At 45.4% G+C, this 19,216-nt stretch overlaps 1 protein-coding gene across 7 annotated transcripts in view; it reads right to left on the bottom strand.

Annotated features, from left to right (window-relative positions):
- CRACR2A (calcium release activated channel regulator 2A) overlaps positions 1-18,873 on the bottom strand; it is a 137,018-nt gene extending 118,145 nt beyond the window's left edge. For 4 of the 7 annotated variants that reach the window (XR_001517948.2, XM_015598496.2, XM_015598498.2 and 1 more), the window contains exons 1-2: positions 18,594-18,873; positions 2,300-2,460 (exon numbers count right to left, since the gene is read on the bottom strand). The gene's annotated coding sequence lies outside the window, so the exon portion shown is untranslated. The remainder of the gene's footprint in view (positions 1-2,299; positions 2,461-18,593) is intronic. The other 3 variants (XM_006923849.3, XM_025041094.1, XM_015598495.2) reach the window with 2 other exon arrangements.
- Between the last annotated feature and the right edge of the window lie 343 nt (positions 18,874-19,216).

Below are 19,216 nucleotides of genomic sequence, written 5' to 3'. Positions count from 1 at the left end.
CCAGGATAAGTGAAAAAAGCAAAGTAGGAAAAAAAGTGTGTATAATATACTGTTATTATGTAAGAAAGAAAGAGATGGAGGCAGAGCGTATGTTTGTACTGACTTGTATTTACAGTAAGAAACTCTAGAAGCATGTATAAGAAAGTAATAAAATGGTAGTTTTATTACTGAGGAGGGGTCAGGACAAGATCTCACTAGATGTCGTTCTATAATGATTTGAATTTTGAACTATGTAAATACATCACTTATTCAAAAAATAATGTAAAAACATTTTAAACACCAGCCTCTGTAACCAAAACACATCTACAGGCTACAAATGGCCTATAGGCCTCTGGTTTACAACCTTTGCACTAAGGAGTCCTAAAGTGGGAGGCAGAAAGTTGGCAGTATGAAGTCTCAGTTTTACTAGGTTTGGAGACAAGCAGATTGTTCAATATCTGGTATCTAGAACTCTCTCTGAATTGCCTGACAATGAGCTGGTTGGGCCAGATAGCTCCATCTCTTCTAGGGGAGGAGGATGCAACTTTTCACAGGGTGAGGTGGGGCTCCTCCACTTTCCCTCCTAGTTAAGGCTGCCTGGAACTCAGTCTGTTTGTTTCCAGCTGTTGAGGCCTCTCCCTGACTTGTCCTGAAAAAAGGGGGAGCGGTAAAAGCGTGGAGTTCCCTCACTGGAGCACAGTATCATGGTGTGTTCAGCTGGGCTCCAGCTCAAGCAAACTTGCCCAGAGAATGCCTAGAGGATAGAGGACACATGGTCCTATACTCTTCTGCCTGTCTCTCCCAGTCAGCACCAAGAAACACTGATAATATCTACCCCTAGCCTGTGTATGTTCTGCAAATGAGCTCACTCAGTGTTCTGGGTTGAATAGTGATCTCTAAATAAAGATGCGTTGAAGTCCTAACTCCCAATAACTCAAAATGTGATCTTATTTAGAAATAGGGTCATTGCCACTGTCATAAGTGAAGACGAGGTTGTACTGGAGTAGGGTGGGCCCCTGGTCCAATATGACTGGTGTCCCTGAAAGGAGATAGTCATGTGAAGATAATGCCATGTGACAATGAAGGCAGAGTTTGATTTACAAGGCTGCAAGTCAAGAAACACTGAAGATTGCCAGCAAACCACCAAGAGTTCGGAAGAGATAGGAAAGGATTCCCCTACAGGTTAGAGAGGGAGCAAGAGCCCTGATGACACCTTGACTTTAGACTTCTATCCCCCAGAACTGTGAGACAATAAATTTCTGTTGTTTCAAATCACTCTGTTTTGTACTTTGTTACGGTAACCCTAGGAAATGAATACACTCAAGCCAGCTCAAGTGACAAAGGTATTTGATGTTATTCTGTCTCAGTGCCTGCTCAATAGATACTGATGACAACTCCACCCAAATGAATGAAAATTCTAGGCCCTTGACTAATCAAGTTTTATTATACAGGTATGCAGTGAAAAATCAACCAGTAAATAATTACTGAGTACTGACCTTGTGAAGAATATAAGAGAAATAAAATATTCTATTAGTGCCCACAACGAGTTGATAATCTGATGGAAGATTTAAGACAGACACATAAAATACAACAACACATTTCATAATGACCAAATAAGTGTTACTTTACTCCCCAGTGGATGCCACAGAAGTCACTGGTAACTAAATCCCACTGTACTGCCCTAGATTCAGTCTTCTACTGTATTTCATTTTAGCTGATCCTGATATATGTGTCTGGAAGAACTGGGCGTACTTTCCAATGTCAGGCTAATAAACAATTTCTAGAAGCTTTCACCACTGCTCCTGGCATGGAACCAAACGTCTTGCCTACTGTGGTTATCCACTGCCATCCATGGTCATTATCTGCTACCCTTGGTGGAAGATTCTCTCAACAGTTTCTTAACAGCTTTCTTTTTCTATTCAGAGAGGTGGACCCTGGAGGGAAGATACATCTATTCTGCAGCATTCCATGAATCTGACATGCAGAAAACAAAAGATCCAGTGGTTTGGGAATTCACTTTGGTAAGTCGATTAACAGTTTTTAAGAGCGCTACAGGAAATCAGAGACTCCTATAGAGATACTATTTCCTGTTCCATCATTCAGAACATTTGCTGATTTGACCCAGCCCTCTTGCAGGTTGTGGCTCCCACTATACCCTGCCTCTAGGAACCTCTGGTTTTTACCATAAGCAAGCCTCCTGTCCAGTTACACATGTGGGGATAGGGGAGGCAGTAGACCTTGAATGAACCTTCCTAGAGCTCCCTCTGAATTCCAAATCTCTGGGGTCTGGCTTGCCCAGGGATCCTCCTGCAGCTCTCACCTTAAGATGAGACGTGGCCGTGCTGAGTGCCAGATGGAGCCCCAGGCTGAGTTCATGAGGAACAGTACAAGTCGCTGCTGCCCCACCCTCAACAAGCAATCTGATGACCTGATTAGGCTCCAGGCCAGTCTCCTGAAGGGCAGCTGTGGTCAGGGCTGGACCTGCAGGTGGGACAGACAGAGGAAAGGTCTTCTCACTTGAGTTCAAGTAATTCGTTATAGATTTTCAGGGTAGAAAAGACCCTTAAGGTCACCTAATTTTCATCCTGTGACTTCTCCAATACACTTCATAGATTTGTTCTTTAGATGAGAACTCTCTACCACATGCCAGGCTTTGTGCTCTGTGTCAGGGATACAGGGATATCTACCACAGTCCTTTCCCCAGAATGAACACATTTTACCATATTTTTAATACAGGAATCAATCCCACAATATATTCCAGTTATTTAATTAAGAAACATTGCGGAGTCCCTATGATGTACCAGACACCACGTAAAAATGAAGCCTTGAAGAGTGCACTGTGGGTGAGAGACCACTCCTGGTAAGGAGGTAAGTGCCATGTGGCAAATGCCATGACAAAAATGTGCACACTGGTGTGTGTGAGCACAGGGAGAGAGAGGAAGACCTGGGGGTGAGGTATTGCAAAAGCGCCTCGAAAAGAAACTGATTCTTGAAGAAAAGTAGAAAACTGTGAGCAGAAAAGAGTGAGGGAGGCAGACATTCACCACCAAGGACAGAAATAATAATATAAATGGTAATAAACGATGCTAGCAACTAACATTTTCTGACCACTTACAATGAAGTGAGCATTGTTTTTAATGCTTTCCGCATATTGACTAATTTAAGCCTCTCCTAAGCTTATGAGGTATATTAGCCCATTTTGTTGGAAAGCAAACTGAGGCGTGGAGAGGTTAAGTGGTACAGGAAGTGAGTGGCAGGGGCAGGATCTGAACCCGGGCAGCAGTGCTCCTGGGCTCACACTCTTTATCACAGTAGTCGCCGATTGGTGGTTCTCTCACTACGGTCCTCCCCTGGGAACCTGCTACAAATCCAGATTTGGGTCTCATTCTGACTCACTAAATCAGAACCTCTGGGGTTAAGTTATAGCATTTTGTGTTTTAACAAGCCTTCCGAGTGATTCTGGTGCCCGCTTACATTTGAGAAGCCCTGCTATAAACTTTTAATGAGAAGGGACGGCATATTCAGAGGAATATGAAGGTGGGGAAAAGTCAGCGAGAAAGATAGGGTAGATTGTAAAGAACCTTGCATATCATAGAAGGAGAATAGGCTTTGTTGTACAGGCTTTGGGAGGGAAGGTGGAAGTGAAGCAGAATGAAGGTGGAAGTGGCATGATTAAGCTCTGGTCTTTGGGATGGGACCTCTGGCACTAATGCTAGGAATGGACCAAAGGGGGAAGAGGCCAGATGGAGGGAACCCAGCCAAGAGGTGGGGCCATGGTTCAGACGAGCAACGGCAGGGGCTGCACTGAGGTGGTGGCAGTACAGAGAAAGAAGGAATGAGAACAGATTCAAGGCAGAGTGTGATAACAGTTGGACATGGGCTAAAGAGCTGGCAGAGGTTTCCAGGACGATTTCATGGCTTCCAACTTCAGAAGTTGAGTCAGCAGTGAAACCATTTAGCCAGACTAACAATGCTGGTGGAGAAACAAGATTGAGAAGATTGGCTCCATTTGAGAAATGTAAAGATTGAGGTATCTGTGGGACGTAGGTTGAAAATATTTAGAATGCCCAGAGAAAGAAGGACCTGGTGCTCAGCGGTGGGGTCAGGGCTGGGCATATAGGTTTGGGTTCACCAGCATAAGTGTGATGGTTGAAGCCATAGATAAGGTTAAGACTGTTCACAAACTGTGTAGGAAGAAAAGAATGAAGGCTGGAATTATGCAGGATGCTAACATTTAAGGGGCGGCTGGAGCAAGAGAGCAAAGGTGGCTCAGAAACAGAGCTTAGAGAGAAGAAAACAAAAGAAAAAATATCTCAAAATCAAAGGATGAGGAAGGTTGGAGAATGAAAGAAATAGAGGGTTGACACTGGTTTCAAACGTAGAAGACTGAAAAGAAACACTGGTTTTAGCAATGAAGAGATCACAGGTGAATTCGGCAAGAGCAGTCCCAGTGAACGGATGGGGACAGAAGCCAGATTCATTCATAGATTTGTTTTTCAGATGAGAAATATCCACCACATGCCAGACTTCGTGCTTTGTATCGGGAATATAGTGACAAGCAGGGCATACATGAAGCAGCTCTTACCAGGCAGTGGGGAAGACATGTAATGAACAGAAACTACAAAAATAATTATGGGATCACAACTGAGGTAAGTGGTCTGATGAAGACGTGAAGACATACAGAATGCTTATGATTGGGAGCATAGAGCAACAAGACAAATGTAGATAGAAGACGAGGGAAAGGAAGGTACCTTTCAGTTGGGTCCCACAAGATGACTAGGAGTGAATAAAGGAAAGGGGATGGAAAATGTTCTAGGGAGAAAAAAGGCAGGTACAAACACCTGCAGAGAGAAAGAGCGTTCATATGTTCAAGAAATGGAAGGAAACCAAGGGAGTAGAACAGTTTTAACATGGCAAGGAGTGGCTGGGAGTAAAGTTTAAAAACAAAGCTTTGTGGGCCAGGATCTGGGACTTCATCGAAGTAGTCATAGAAAATCACTGAAGTAAAACCTAAAAGTTAGGAAGAGACATGATCTAATTTGCATTTTTTTAGATGACTTTGGCTGCTTGTGAAGAATGAATTTAGGTAGGGAAGGTGATGAATAGGGAGTAGATACATTGAGATCAGTTAGGAAATTATTACAGTCCAGGCAAGAGATGCTGCTGTCCTGGACCAGGGTGGCGGCAGGTGAGTAGGTATGGATGAGCAGATTCTAGAGCTGTTTAGAAGGTGTGCTCAAGAGACTGAGGAATTGGATGTGGTAAATGGGGAGAAGGGGAGTGAGGCCATCTTGGACTCTGTAGTCCCTCTTCATATATTCTGAATACTCACAGAGGACTACTGGGATGGAAGACTACATACCCCTGAATTCTAAGTGGAGATAAGGCCGAGCCCTAGTGGCTCTGGTAGGGCTCACACCAGCAACTGGGGAACAAGTCTTCCAAGACTTCTCCTAAAGGGCCTCTAATCCCTTAGAGATAAAATGATTCCTTTGAACAGGAAGTCTCCTGAAAATCTCCTCCTCTTGTTTTGTCATGCTATTTCTGATGTCATATCCTCTGGGAGTGGGTGCCTAGTAGATTAAGTCTCCATGGCTCTGCCACTCTGTCTGGACAAGCTCCACTATGAGTGGCTTCTCATTAAAGAATCTCATGCACTGTTCAGGGCATTCATAAAATGCATTCAGTACAATAGGGACAATTCTAGGTCCCAAAGACCAACCTCCATTTGATTAGTTTTCTTTCTCATCATTTTATCAATTTTAAATAAATATGCTAGATTTTGATTTCCAGTAGTATGGTAAACTAAGTTCTTAGATTGATCCGCCCACTGAAAACAACTTGAAAATCTTGAAAAAAATGTATATATATATGTATATATATATATATATACACACGCACACACGCGCACACACACATATATAAAACAATATTTCTAAAAGCATTGATGATCTGGCAAGAAAGGAAGGATTCGCTGTCCAGGGCCTTCTTCAGATAATGGAATATGCAGGTTCTGGCTATAATAATAGTCAGTTTTATTCACATAATAATGACTATAATGTAATTAATGAAGTTAAAGACAAGCTTGCAATATGTGCAGGGAACAAAAAAATCATGAAGAATAACCAAGATGATTTGAAAAAATGGACTGAAGAGAATTTTTAGAAATAAAAATTAAGTAACTGAAATTACATACAGTAGACAGATTTAATAGCATATTAGATACAGTCTGAAAGAGAAGTAGTGAACTGGAAGCTAGGTCAAAATAAGTTAACCAAAATGCAGCACAGGAAGACAAAGAAAGACTCAGAAAAATATGAAAGAGGCTTAATGAGATATGAAAAATAGCAGCTAACATGTCTATTTGGAATCTCAGAAGGATAAGAGAGAGAACGTTTGAACAAATAATTGCTAAAAATTTTCCAAAAGTGAGGAAAGATATCAACACACACATTCAAACATGCCAATGAGTCCAATAAGAATAAATAGAAAATCCGCCACCAGTTACAGGTCAGTGAGACCGCAGAACACCAAAGATGAAGAAAGTAATTTAAAAGCAGCCAGAGAGAAAAGACAAATTACCTTTCAGTGATTACAAGCCAGAAGATGGTAACAGAATACCTTCAACGTGCTAAAAGAAAGTAACTGTCATCTGAGAATTCTATACTTAAAGGAAATACCCTTTCAGAATAAGGAGATTTAAGACATTATCCGATGAACAAAACTGAGAGTTTGAAACAAGTAGACCCTCATCAAAGGATATTTTTAAAAGATGCATTTCAGATAGGAGGAAAGAGATTCTGGATGGAAGATCTGAGATTAAAGAAGGAATGAAGAACAAAGGAAATGAAAATGAATTTTCTCAGTCTGTTGTTGAGGAAATAACAGAGGTTTGGAGTCAGACCTGTTTATATTCATACCTTGCTGTGGTTTCTTGCTATCTGGAATACTCGAATCATGTTACTTAATCTCTCAGAATTTTGATATCCTTATCTTAAAAAGTCATATAATAATGCCACTTATGCAAGGTTTCTGTGAGGAATACATGAGCAAACACATATAAATGCCTTCAACATAGAATCTGCATCTAGAAGGCATAGAAGAAATATGACTCTTATCTCTTCAAAAATTAACAAAGAAACAAGTAAATAAGATACAGATAGCAACAAAGAATGACCCCCTCTACTTCAGGTGTAAGATAAAATTCTGGCCCTTTCTTATATTTTGTGAATCTACACTACAGGGCTGAACTTTAGAGGTTGTTTTCTTTTTGTCTTTTCAGTATCAAGCCTAAGATCTTCCAAACAAAACATTTATGATTTATCAAACAGACAAACAAACAAACACTGCATATGTACTCACAAACCCCAGGGCTATATCCTGGATTCCAATTTAACTGACAATTTTAAAATAATTTGTGTTCACAGTTTTATAAATACACGTTGGCCCATCCACAGGGCAAAATGGCCTATCCTGCCCAAGCCCCTCTCTAGGGCTCTCCTGCCAACTAGGAGATAGTAGCAGTTAAATGATCCCCCTGCTGCAGCTTCTGCACCCTCATATCAGTGCTGAGACACCCTCCCCAGCTCCATCCTTGACTACGCTCTCTGTTTCATTAAGGACAAAGAAGCCAAAGCAATATGAAGCTGCTAAAAAAAGTTAGCTTAGTCTCCTTTAAGTTCTCTGACTAATTTTCATTCAGCAACAATTTGGTGGGTGAAGGGGTGGGAGGACAGATAAACCCAGAACCAATCTCTCCTTGACGGTGTCAAAGAAACAAATAGCGCTACTCCTGAAGTTCTAAGACCTGGGCTGGCATCCTCACTCTGACATCTGTTACCTATGTCTTCTTCACCTCGAAGGCAATGGTTGTATCATGTTTGTAGAAAATTTTACAATTAACTAAGTGTTTTCAATTACAATTTCATTTAACATGCACTGTTGGGTTACAGTACGCAGCATACTACTCACATATTTGCACTGCTATAAAGATTAAAAAGCAGAGTCTGGGACAGCTGTGTAAACTGCAAAGAGCTTTGTCAGTGTGAAGGATCATCACCAGGTACAACTGACCTTTGAACAACCTAGGGGTTAGGGGTGCCCACCACCCGTACGGTTGAAAATCCATGCATGCATAGATTTCCAGACTAGGTGTTGACCCTGGGACAATAGGGTTTGAAGTGCACGGGTCAGTTGAAAATTCCGTGTGTCGGTGGGCCTGCACAGTTAAACCCGTGTTGTTCAAGGATCAACTGTACAACTCGCCGTCGGGAGCGGAGTCTCTGCAGTCCAAGAGCCTGCATTTGAATTCGGTTCTACACTTATTGGTTTTGTGACCCTGAGCAAGTTGCTTAGCTTCCAAGTTCCTCACCTCTACATTAAATTAAGTATAACAACAGTCCCATCTCGTAGCTCAGGGAAGTACTCAGTGAATGAGGGTTGACTTGAATCTACAGCAAGTCAAGCTGAGGGGTGTCTGACCACACACATGCATACTCACTGACACCCATCACCCTCCGGCCTTTCTTATCCATGGTTACCTCCATTCTCTACACCCCTGAGCAAATATCTGCAAAGGGTGGGCAGAAGCTCTGGATATTAGGACATACTGTGGATTGTTTCTTAAAGACACCAAAGCCTCAGATTCCCACTAGCTTTGTGGGTATCTCTATGTTGTTTTAAATGGACGCAGGGCCCTGGCTCCCTGGGGCCCCAGTCAGCCCACACCCTTCCCACTTCCACCTGAGAGTCTTGCTTGGCAGGCTGCATAGTTCTGAACTACCAGCTGCTGGCTGAGCCTCAGTCTCGCTGTGCAGCTCACCTTACTGGTTAAAGGAATTAAGGCCTGAGCCAACACTCCATTGACCTATTATAATGACCTGTGAAGCGAATGGTTAATTTAACCCAATCCAATGAATGGATGGAAATTATTTGGCTGCAAAAAATTTAAGCCGCCCTATTTAAAAGGCTTTATCTTGGTAAAGTACTTTCACATTGTCACTGTTTCATTCAATCATTATGACACACCTAAGAGCTATGCAGGGCAGCTATTTTATCGATGAGGCAGCTGAGGCCCACAGCGAGCAAGTGAAGAGGCTCTTCTTGCCAGAGCCTGCTGCCAAGCACAACTGCCTGCCCGAGTTTTCTAGGGCTGTGCTCCCACTCTTGGGCCGGGTCCTAGGAGAACTGCATTCTATGAGGCCCATAGTAGGACTTCCATCAGGTTGGCATTTACATTCAGAAGGTGCAAGGCAGGAGAATATGAGGCATGGCTTAGTCTCTCACTTTGTGTCTTAGCCCAGAACAAGAAAACACACACTCAGAAGCACTAATTAGACCCCAATCAGTTTGGAGTTCACAGGCTGCCATCAGCAGCAGAGTGGACACATGTGTTCTCTGAATGAGGGCAAGATAATCAGCCACGACCATCACTGTGCTATTAACATCTCTTTCTAAAGGGCCTCTGGGCCAATCCAGCCCAGGAGACTTTGCAGGGGGTAGATAGCATGACACAGCTGCAGGGTGAGTGAATAAGCCAGGAACCCAGGCAGGCAGGGGCAGAGAGGACAGGACTAACCACTGTTACCAGGCCTCAGACGTGGTAATCTGTGAAAAGCTGCCTCTGGCCCTATAACCAGGGCTAAAAAGAAATCAGGCAGCAGACATGAAAGAATTCAGTAGTGAGCCTGCTGTTAAAAAGAGTTATCACCTGGGTTTCCCCTCTCGGTCTATTTTGGTAAGCTTTCCTGGTGAATAACTTTGTATGAAGAGGGTGAGTCTCCAAGGGTGACCCTGCCTGCTTCCTTCTACTCCACAGCCCCACAGCACCTTCCACAGGGATCTAAACACCATCTCCATCCTAATTGAGCATGGACCATCAAAGCCGTGTCCATGCAGATTCTAGAGACCTACCAGAGTAGACACTCATGTGCCTGGGCAGGGTCGGCTGTGCTCGATTCGAGAAGATGTCCTTGTCTACTTGGAGGAGGAAGATCAGAGAATCCAGAATCGCCTCCTGGCTCCTCACATTTTTAAAATGGTAAACTGTTGGTGAAGGCCAGCACTGGAGGATGTAAACCTTAGAAATACTGGTAGGGTTGAGGCACGCCTTACAGCCTGGGTAGAACTTCATTGGTTCAACTTCCATGCAGACTGGTTCTCAGACACTGTTAAAAGGGACTTAAGGACCCTCATGGAACACCCTCCCAGGACTCCCTGCCAGCACCTGTCAGCTGAATTCTACTATCCTCAAGGGTCCAGCTCAGTTCTCACCTACCTAGTTAAGACGTCTCCAAAACCTGTTTCTTTCTAAAGCACATACCATCTGTCCTGCTCCCTTGGCAATAGTCACGTATGTGTCAAAGGAAGTATTACAGCCTTTGTTTTTTTCTCCCAGAACAATGCACTGCACACAATAGGTGCTCAATAAGTATCTGTTGATCCATTTTGTTTTTTGAGGGTTTTTTTGTTTCTTGGCATTAACGTTCAATAAATCAGCATTGATTTAACCCTAAAGTATCAGAAAATTCAGATGCGGTATGTGGTATAATGTGATTGCTATTCAGTACAAATTAGAGCTTCTATTCTATTTCTAACTCCAGTAAATGGGGCTTGGTTTAAAAAAAAATTTTTTGTTTGCAATGTGTGATTACATAATGGAGGCCTAGTAATTTTTTTCATTAACATTCATTTCACTTAGCAGTTCCTTTTTGTATCTTTGTTTCTAATTCAAGCTGTGGTTAAATGCATTGAAATTGCATTCCTTAAAAAAGAAGTTCTATAGCAGATTTTTTTTTTAATTGAAGTACAATTGGCCCTACCCTTATATTTCTGAATGGCCTAATTTGGAGTTAGGGGATTCTGCTCACTTTTCACAGGTGTGTTAACAGAATTCTGTCATCAAGCAGACCCCACGAACCAAGGACTCAGCCCTTTGTAGGGAGCTAGTCTGGTGGACAGGGATCAACAGCATGGGTGTCCATGATGTACGTGTTTACGCCAGAAGTGGTTTAAATTCAGAACTCGAACAATTTATTTAACTTCTCTGAGCCTCAGTTTCCCTGTCTGTAAAATGGGGGTGCTAAGTCCTAAATTAGCAGCCTAGCACATGCTGGTACTAAATAAATTATGAATGGGGCCCATGTGAAAGTCTGCAGGGTGCGTTGCTGCTTCTCTAACTGGCTTCATTTCCAGAGTTAAAGCCACACCTACTGAAGCCAGAACCCCAAACCCCAAACAAAGATGAACCCCAAAAATCTGAGTATCGGATGCACAGAAGGAGCTAGTACAGTCCACAGAGAGGGTCATGATGAGCAATAAGAAATGTGCCAGAGACACATTGCAGAAGATAAAAATGCTGGAAAGAATGCCTGCTGGAGAAATAGGAGATACACTTAGCCATTATTTGCAGCCAGGATAATCACGCCCTAGGAATACTCTACCTTGTCAAGTAAATGCAGAGTCAAGCTACAGCAGGACACCAAGAGGGGACAGAAAAGCAAAACTGATCACGATCAAGAACAAGAACTGACGTTGTGACCAAGCCCCTGCTGGCCCAAGAAGACTTGCCATCTCTCTGCCTGAGGTGGTCAAGGCTAAACTCGCACTTTTATAGTATATGTGTAATTAGTTGAAAAGCTTAATTTAGTTGCTTTGTAAATTCCATTAGTGGTTTATCTATGTATGTAATTAAGCTATTTTCAAGCAAATTCTCTTTTGGCTAAAGGCTCCGGTTAAGAAGCCTAATGAAAGAGGGTTCATAGAACACATACCCAAATCCATGCAGATTCTAGAAACCTTCTAGAGTAGACACCAATGTGTGAGGCATGGCTGGCTGTACTTGGTTCTGTACAATGACATTCCCGTCTGGATGAGAGAAAGGATCAGAGTCTAGAATCAAATCTGGGCTCTGAAATTACTATGCCCTTAGGTATGTTACATTTCTGATGCTGCTTCCTCATCGGGAAAAGGTAGATGATAATAACCACCTTATTATCATTGGGAGAAATGTACGAGGTGCTATAAAAGGTGCTTAGCGCATAACCCAGCCCCGCAAAAGGGGCAGACTCACAGAAGCTCCTCTGGCTGAAGCAGAGAATTAAAAACCAGAAAGTAACAAGAAACAGAAGCAGAAAGATTGCCCAAGTGGAAAGGGCCTCTGATGGCAAGGGATGCTGAGACAGAGAGGTTGGGGCACTCTTTGTGCCAGGGTTAATACCAAGCCCTATCAGCTGGAGATGGTGGTAGTGGCTACTAACACCATGAGTGCGTTTTAACGCCACTGAACTATAGACTTTAAAATGATTAAAACCATAAGCTTTACGTCATGTATATTTTACTCCTGTAAAACAAGTCTAAGTTACCAAAAGAAAATCAAAAACAGAACAATATCCTAAACCCAACTCTCAGTTCACTTTAGACACTGAAATAAAAGTAATGTAAAGGAGAGTTAGGGTCACCTTCTATCTATGGGACTCTGTAGGGAAGGCAGGGTCCCCCCAGACACCACACTGAAGGCCCCACAAGTCAAGATCTCCATTGCATGGAGCTCTCCTTACCCAGGAAGTCCACTTAATTCAAGCTCCTGGAAGACTTGAAAACCAAAAGCCACCACAGACCATGACACCAGAGAAAGATCTCGATTCTTATGCGGAACAATCTGTCTTTCCTGATGGCACCTTCCAACAGTAACTTTTGACTGTAATGCACATGGAAGCTCCCTAACACAAGGATCACCACCCCCTCCCCCTCCATGTTCCCATGTGGGAGCGGTGGTGCTGCTATCTAGTTCACAAAACCCTTGCCTTTGGGAAGAAAGTCTAACTTTCACTCCTGCTCAAGTTATAGAAAGAGTAGCTTTAACAAACCACCTCTTCCTTCCCCACAGAAAAACAAACCCTGGCTGAAGATAGGTGTAATCTCTCTGGCCAGTGTCTCTATCCTCCTTCACCATGACCTGACCTCATTCATGGCCCCAGAAGGGCACGTCAACTCGGTTCTACCATGCCAAAAGAGTAAAGGGCTGTCTCTGTGCCTCAGGAAACTGCTACCGCAAATGCCCATGGCCTGGGCCTGATCACACTGGGACCCAACAGTATTTCCCCAACAGCTGATCGTTCCCCTACTTCCCAGTTATTGAAAGCCCTATGGGCAGCTCTCTAGTGGAGAGTTCAGCTAGAAGCTGGAAAAAGTGAGCTCGTGACATCCACCCCTCCGGGGAGCCTCCAAGCAGGAGGACCCTCTTGCCATCCACCAACACATCTTTGCCCACCGTGCTCTGTTCTCTGTCACGGACCTCACCTTTGCTGCTTCCGCTTTCCTCTCTGCCTGTCCAGAGTCTGCTCCGTCTTCTAAGTCTGGCTCAAATCCCCCATCCTTTGTAAAGTCACAGAAATGCTCTTGACTCTGCTTGTCTATAAACTCTAACAGCGTTGATTATCTTTTCAGATCATCCCTCCAAGAGGACTGTGAATTCTGGTTGAAGGGAATATACTCTCTCTTCTTAAACCAGATCCCCTGGGACACTGAGGTGGCACAGGTCACCTAATCAGCACACATATATGTTAATTAGGTGAGTGATTCTGTCTGTGCCCTCTGGGGAATTTCAGTCTAAGACTAGCATGCTGACAAGGACCAACAAGGGAAAGGAGGACCCCAGAAAAGAGAATTCAACAGCAAACTCTCGATAGATAAAGCCACCACTGCTGATAGGGCCATGTAAGCCTTCACCATTGGTGCTTTTCACACCCATGAGCTCACCCAAGATGAACTAGCAGATAATTATTCTCATTTCACTGAAGGGAAAAGAAATTCAGATTTAGAGGGTGAATCCTGAGGACATATGAGCAGTTACAGATCTGGGCCCTGACCTCAGCTTTCAGAGGGGCAGACTGAGGAATGGTTGAGGACATAGCCCTGAGGCCTGGTTACCTGGGTTTGAATTCCAGCTGAGTCTCTTATTAGCTGTGTAACCTTCAGCAAGTTACTCTACCTCTAGGAGCCTTGTCTTCCCCATCTGTAAAGTGGGGAGAAGGATAATAACAGTACCGATCTCACAGGCTATAATAAGGATTGAGTTCGTTCGTTCGTGCCAAGCTCTCAGCCATGTCTGGTACATTTCTGTGCATCAGCCTTGGGGGGCAGTGAGAATAGGGTCCCTGAAGTTCCATGTGTGATCAGGGTGGGTCTGCAGGAAGTAAGTCTCCCTCCCTCAGCACCAATCCCATCTTCCAAACTAGAGGTAGGGGTGTGTGCTTATGTGGATTCAATCTTGCAAAGTGCATGTATTTGCCAGGAGAACTCAGGCCAGCTGCAAATCCTGGAGCTCAACACTGAGCGATTGCTAGAGTAAATAAAGTGAAAATAAACCAATCGCCCAGGTAATAGGAGATTTTCCTCTTGTCTGCACTGGTAATTGAGCCATTATAGCCAGTCTCCTACTTCCCCAGTGCTACTGTGAGTTTAAAAGGGAGTTAAGGAAGCTGCCTGGCCAGAAACGCAGATACAGGCTTGGGAGGTCCCAGAGTTGGTCCCATCACGTCTTGGCACACCCACAGCACATGTGCTAAGACTCGCCCTTCTCACCTTTCCTCCAAGCCCAGCAGAGCACAGAACTGCACAGAACCAGGGGAGCTCTAAGAGCAGAGGGCTGGGTGCTGAGCCAAGCCAGCCACACTGCTGGAGCTCTCTCGCATAACTCACAGTTCCCTCCCTCCCACCAGCCATATATTTTTTCCTGAGCAGGACACCTCTGTTTCATGAATAAGGGGTCTTCAGCACAGGTTCGGTGGGGACAGAGGCCCTTGGACTCTGAACCACTTGGGAAGCCTGTCTGCTGACCTTGCTGCATCTCCTAGAAAGGCCTGGAACGTCACCTAGGGTCAGGCTCTGCCCCTGTAAATGCCTATTTCGGCCAGCCCATCCAGGATGTGTCAACAAGCAGACCAGGGAAGAAAAGAGCCCTGCTGAAATTTGAAGAAAGTCAGGGCTGAGAGCCAAAACAAACTGATAAAGAGAATGCACTCTCTGGAAGAATCTGTCACAAAAGAAAATTCTACATTCCTCAAGCTAGGCAAGACCCTGCATGTAACCTTGTCCATAAGACAGTGACCCTTTGAGTTACCCCAGGCAGATGAGGGCCTTCAGAAACCCATTCCCAAAACTGGCCTTCATGAGGGTCTTCCTCTGTCTAACCCAGTCTGTACATCCTCAGTGATTTAGTCTGAGAGGGTACGAGGCAAGAATGAATCAGAAATTAGAGACCTGTGGCCAAGGCTGGTTTGAACAAGGTGCAGAGTCTGTAGAAGACAAAACCTACAGAGTGCTTACCCCCACTCCACCCCAGCACCTCAGCCTCAACCACAAACTCATTCTTTATACAGATGAAGTCATGCTAAACTGGCCACTGAGAGCAGCATCCGGAGAGAAACAGAACCCCACAATGTCACTGCTGTGTCCTGGAAGGGGGCAGAGGAGTTTCCCCGGTCTCGATATTGTTGATGAGTGGAGGGCCAGCAGAGTGTGATGCTGAAGGCATGGGCACTGGCACAGCCAAATTGCCTTGGTTCAAATCCTGCTTCTCTCATGTACTGGCTGTGTGACTGTGGGCATGATATTTGTTTCTCTGTTCCTCTGTTAATTTTTCTATAAAATGGGAGCAATAGCAGCACCTACTCGACTGAGTTGTAGTGAAGCTTAAAAGAGCCAACACATGTCTGGCACTTAATGGATACTGATTGTCTTGAGGATGACCAGTGTGTCAAGACATCCGGCTTATGCCTTTTGTCCCAGCATCATTATTAATACTCTCTCTTTCTCTTTCAAGAGTGAACAGGTTGCATGATAAATGTTAAGGCTGGTTCTTGTCTTTTTTTCTGTCCATTTGGTTATCTCCCTGCTTTGTGCTGCCTCTCTGAGTATTGGGAAGCCAAGTTCCCAAAGTGTATGTCCCCAGGATAGCTCTGCCCATGCCACTGAGGTATCTGTGCCATAATCTCAGTTGTTCCTTTCTTCATTTTTCTCTTCACTTTGTCTCTCCCTCTCCTTCCTCTTCTCCCACAGCCATCCTTTCCTTCCTGCTTGCTCCCCGTCAGTGCCTCAGGGTGCCAGGAGCACACGCAAGCACATTTTGACTTTACTGAGGGCTACCACTGACCCGGCACACTTGGATGAGACACTTTCTGGCTCTCTAACTGAGTTATGCTTTACCAAATTTCTCTTAGAGGAAAGGAAATAATTTGAGATGTCAAAGAAATTACCTGACCACTGACAGATGTATGGAAATAATGTGGCATTTTGTGTATGTGTGTGAATTTGTGTTAAGGGGGAAAAAAGAGAGTAATAGCTTGAAATGGTCCATCCAATGACAAAACCTGCCTATAAAAATCATCCCAAGGGCTATTTTATGGGGGAGGCTAGAGGCTGCTCTCCAAGCAGCTGGTGAGAACAAAACCTGAGTCAGAAGCCCAAGGGTCTGTACCACTCTCTGCCACTCACCAGCCGATGGTGAAGACCATGATTTTCTGAAGCCTCAGTTTCCCCATCTGTAAAATAGGGCACACCTGTCCCTAGCTCATCGGATCCTATGACATTGTAAGAGGCCCTGGCCCTGTTCTTAGGATCCTGAAATGGCACTTATGAAATTCCACAATTGTCTGTAATTACATCTTTAGAACTCATCTGGCCCTTTTTATAGGTCAAACATAGCAGGGAAACAAGGCCTGGGACAATATGATAACCTAAACTAATTATTGTCCAAGGAGTCAAGGCAAAGCCTGAGTCTTCTGTGAACTAAGACTATGCAATTGTTTCGTGTGGAGGAAAAGTAAAGGAGTGATATGAATTCAGTGACCGACTTGCCCGATCCCGGGGGGATCCCTCTAGCAGCCTCCCTCAGCACAACTTCTTTCAGCTGCCTTCCAGCATCCCAGCAGCCTGCAGGCTGGTCCCAGAACACTCTCAGCAAATTCACAAGGAGCCTCGAGGCAGGGAGCACAAGAACCAACGGCCACTGCAGTCCCCGTCCCCATGCGTGGTGCCATCACAGGCTCCCACATATCCAATCACCTACCAAACCTGACCCCACTTCTGGGGTTCCCTGCCCAGCACTGGAACCCACATCTCCATCATCATGGTCTCCCCCTCTGCTCTGGCCTCTGACATTTATTCAGCTACCAGATGAGATCTATTCCATCTGTCTCTGGGTTCAAATCCCTGCCTAACCACTTTTTTTGCTGTGTGCCCTTGGACAAGTTGTTTAACCTCTCTGACTCTGAATCACCTCCTTTGCAAGATGGATAGAGGTAATAATTCCCTCATAGTGTTCTTGGGAGGATTAAATGAGATCATGTTGGCAAATGCCTTACCAGGCCTGTAACAGACTATTTCTCCTCCTCTCCACACATTCCTTTTAGCAGTGTCTCTGGTCGTGCCCCTTCCTCTCCATTCCCAACAGCTCTGTTCGGCCCCACGTAGTCACTGCAATCTTCTCCCTCCCGGGTTCTCCTCCTGCAGCTTCCTTTACTGTTAGTGCATCCCAAATATTGCTGCCAAATGCCAAGTTCTTCTGAGTCCCAAAAACACCATTCCCCTTCTCAGAAACCATCAAAATATCCCCTGAGCCTAATAACAAAGTTTAAGTTCCCTAATCTAACACTCCAGGCCTTCCAATGTTCCTCACCACCATTCCAAGAATTCCAACCTTCTGATCCCAACCAACATTCCTCACCACATCATCTACTACTACTACATTTTCCCTTGCCCAAGTTCATTGTGTGTAAGGGGACAAACGGATTCAGAGAGCCTTGCCACATGCTTGGGTAGATTCACTGCATCTTCATGCATACACGCACATACACACATGGGCACATGCACACACACATACATGCACGCACACATGTACACACACACACACACACACACACACACACACACACCTGAGCCATAATCAGCAAGGCCGGCTGAGTCACACGCCAGACCACAGCACGGATGGGGTCAGGGAGGAAGTGCAGCCCCAGTAGCAGCCCATTTCCTGACCTTCTTCCTTTGTTCTGGGAGGTTCTCTTTGTGACTCTTTCTGTCTTTCTGACTTTGTCTCTCCCCGGTTCTTTGTTTCTAAGCACGGGTAACAGCTCCGCTGCTGTCTTGGCCCACGTGGCAAGGGCTCCTAGCAGCACTGACTTGCAAGTGAGGAGTTCTGGTTTCTAAACCAGTGACCCTAGGCCAGTCACTTCACCTCTGAGCCTCGGTTTCTGAATCTGTAAAATGAACAGGCTGGATGTGGCCAAAGGGTCCCTGAGGTCCCCTCCTGATCTGAGCACCAGTGCTCCTCTGCCCTCCTCCAGTCCCCCTCAGGGTTCTGAGTGACAGGATTATCTGAGAGAAGGGATCAAGGGCCAGGCCAGGCCTGGGGACAGGGGTCAGGAGTCCAGCTGTTCCCCTCCCAGTGCACAGTCTCCAGCAGGCCCTCCCAGGAACTCCATGTGCTGTACACAATTAGGCGCTCTCTTGGCTGCCAGGGAGAAACAGGCAGGAAGCACCGGCCTCTGGGGCTGCACGGGGCGGAGAGGGCTGGGAGGACGCCCACCCAGCAACGGTCCTCCAGTCCTCCACCATACCTTGGGGTTTGCCGCCTTCCCTTCTATCTGCTGGCGCTGCTGCTCGGCTCGGCTCACAGCTGTCAGGTAGCCGCCTGCCCCGCGGGCCGCTCCGCCTGACTGTCTCTCTGCCCGGAACCCGAACGGGCTGGACTAGTCTCTGGCGGCGTAGAAGTGGAGGCGGCGCCCGGGAGCCCGCGCTGCCGGCCGCCAACCCCTGGGCGCCCTCCGGGATCTGCACGCACGGCGCGGTGGTGTCCGGGCGGGCAGGAGACCTCACATTGCCAGGGAGCCTGGGTGGGGAGGGCGGGGCTGCTGCTGACCTAGCCCGCCCCACTGGTTGGGCTGCCTGGGCCCCTCTGTTCCTGAGTCCTCCTAGGCCCCTTGCCCTGATTCCAGAATGTTTACAGGTTGCAGAGCCCGGCATTTCTCTAAAGGAGGGGAATTAGTCTGGGGCCTCAGGCGCCCACTGAAGAGAGGTGGCGTCTGGATATGCATCCTGGAAAACTCCCATCATCTCAGTCTACTCCAGCTGTTATATCTGAGGATTTTGTCCTTCTTTATACTTTTCTGTCTCTTCTACATAGTCTTCTGTGGGCATGAATGTTCGTATAATAAAAAAGCATCCAATACATATTTTTAAT

The sequence above is a fragment of the Pteropus alecto genome, unplaced genomic scaffold (assembly GCF_000325575.1).
Source record: "Pteropus alecto unplaced genomic scaffold, ASM32557v1 scaffold76, whole genome shotgun sequence".
NCBI lineage: Eukaryota > Metazoa > Chordata > Mammalia > Chiroptera > Pteropodidae > Pteropus > Pteropus alecto.
Note: the sequence above shows the minus strand (reverse complement) of the source record. Positions and strands in the feature narration are given on the sequence as shown.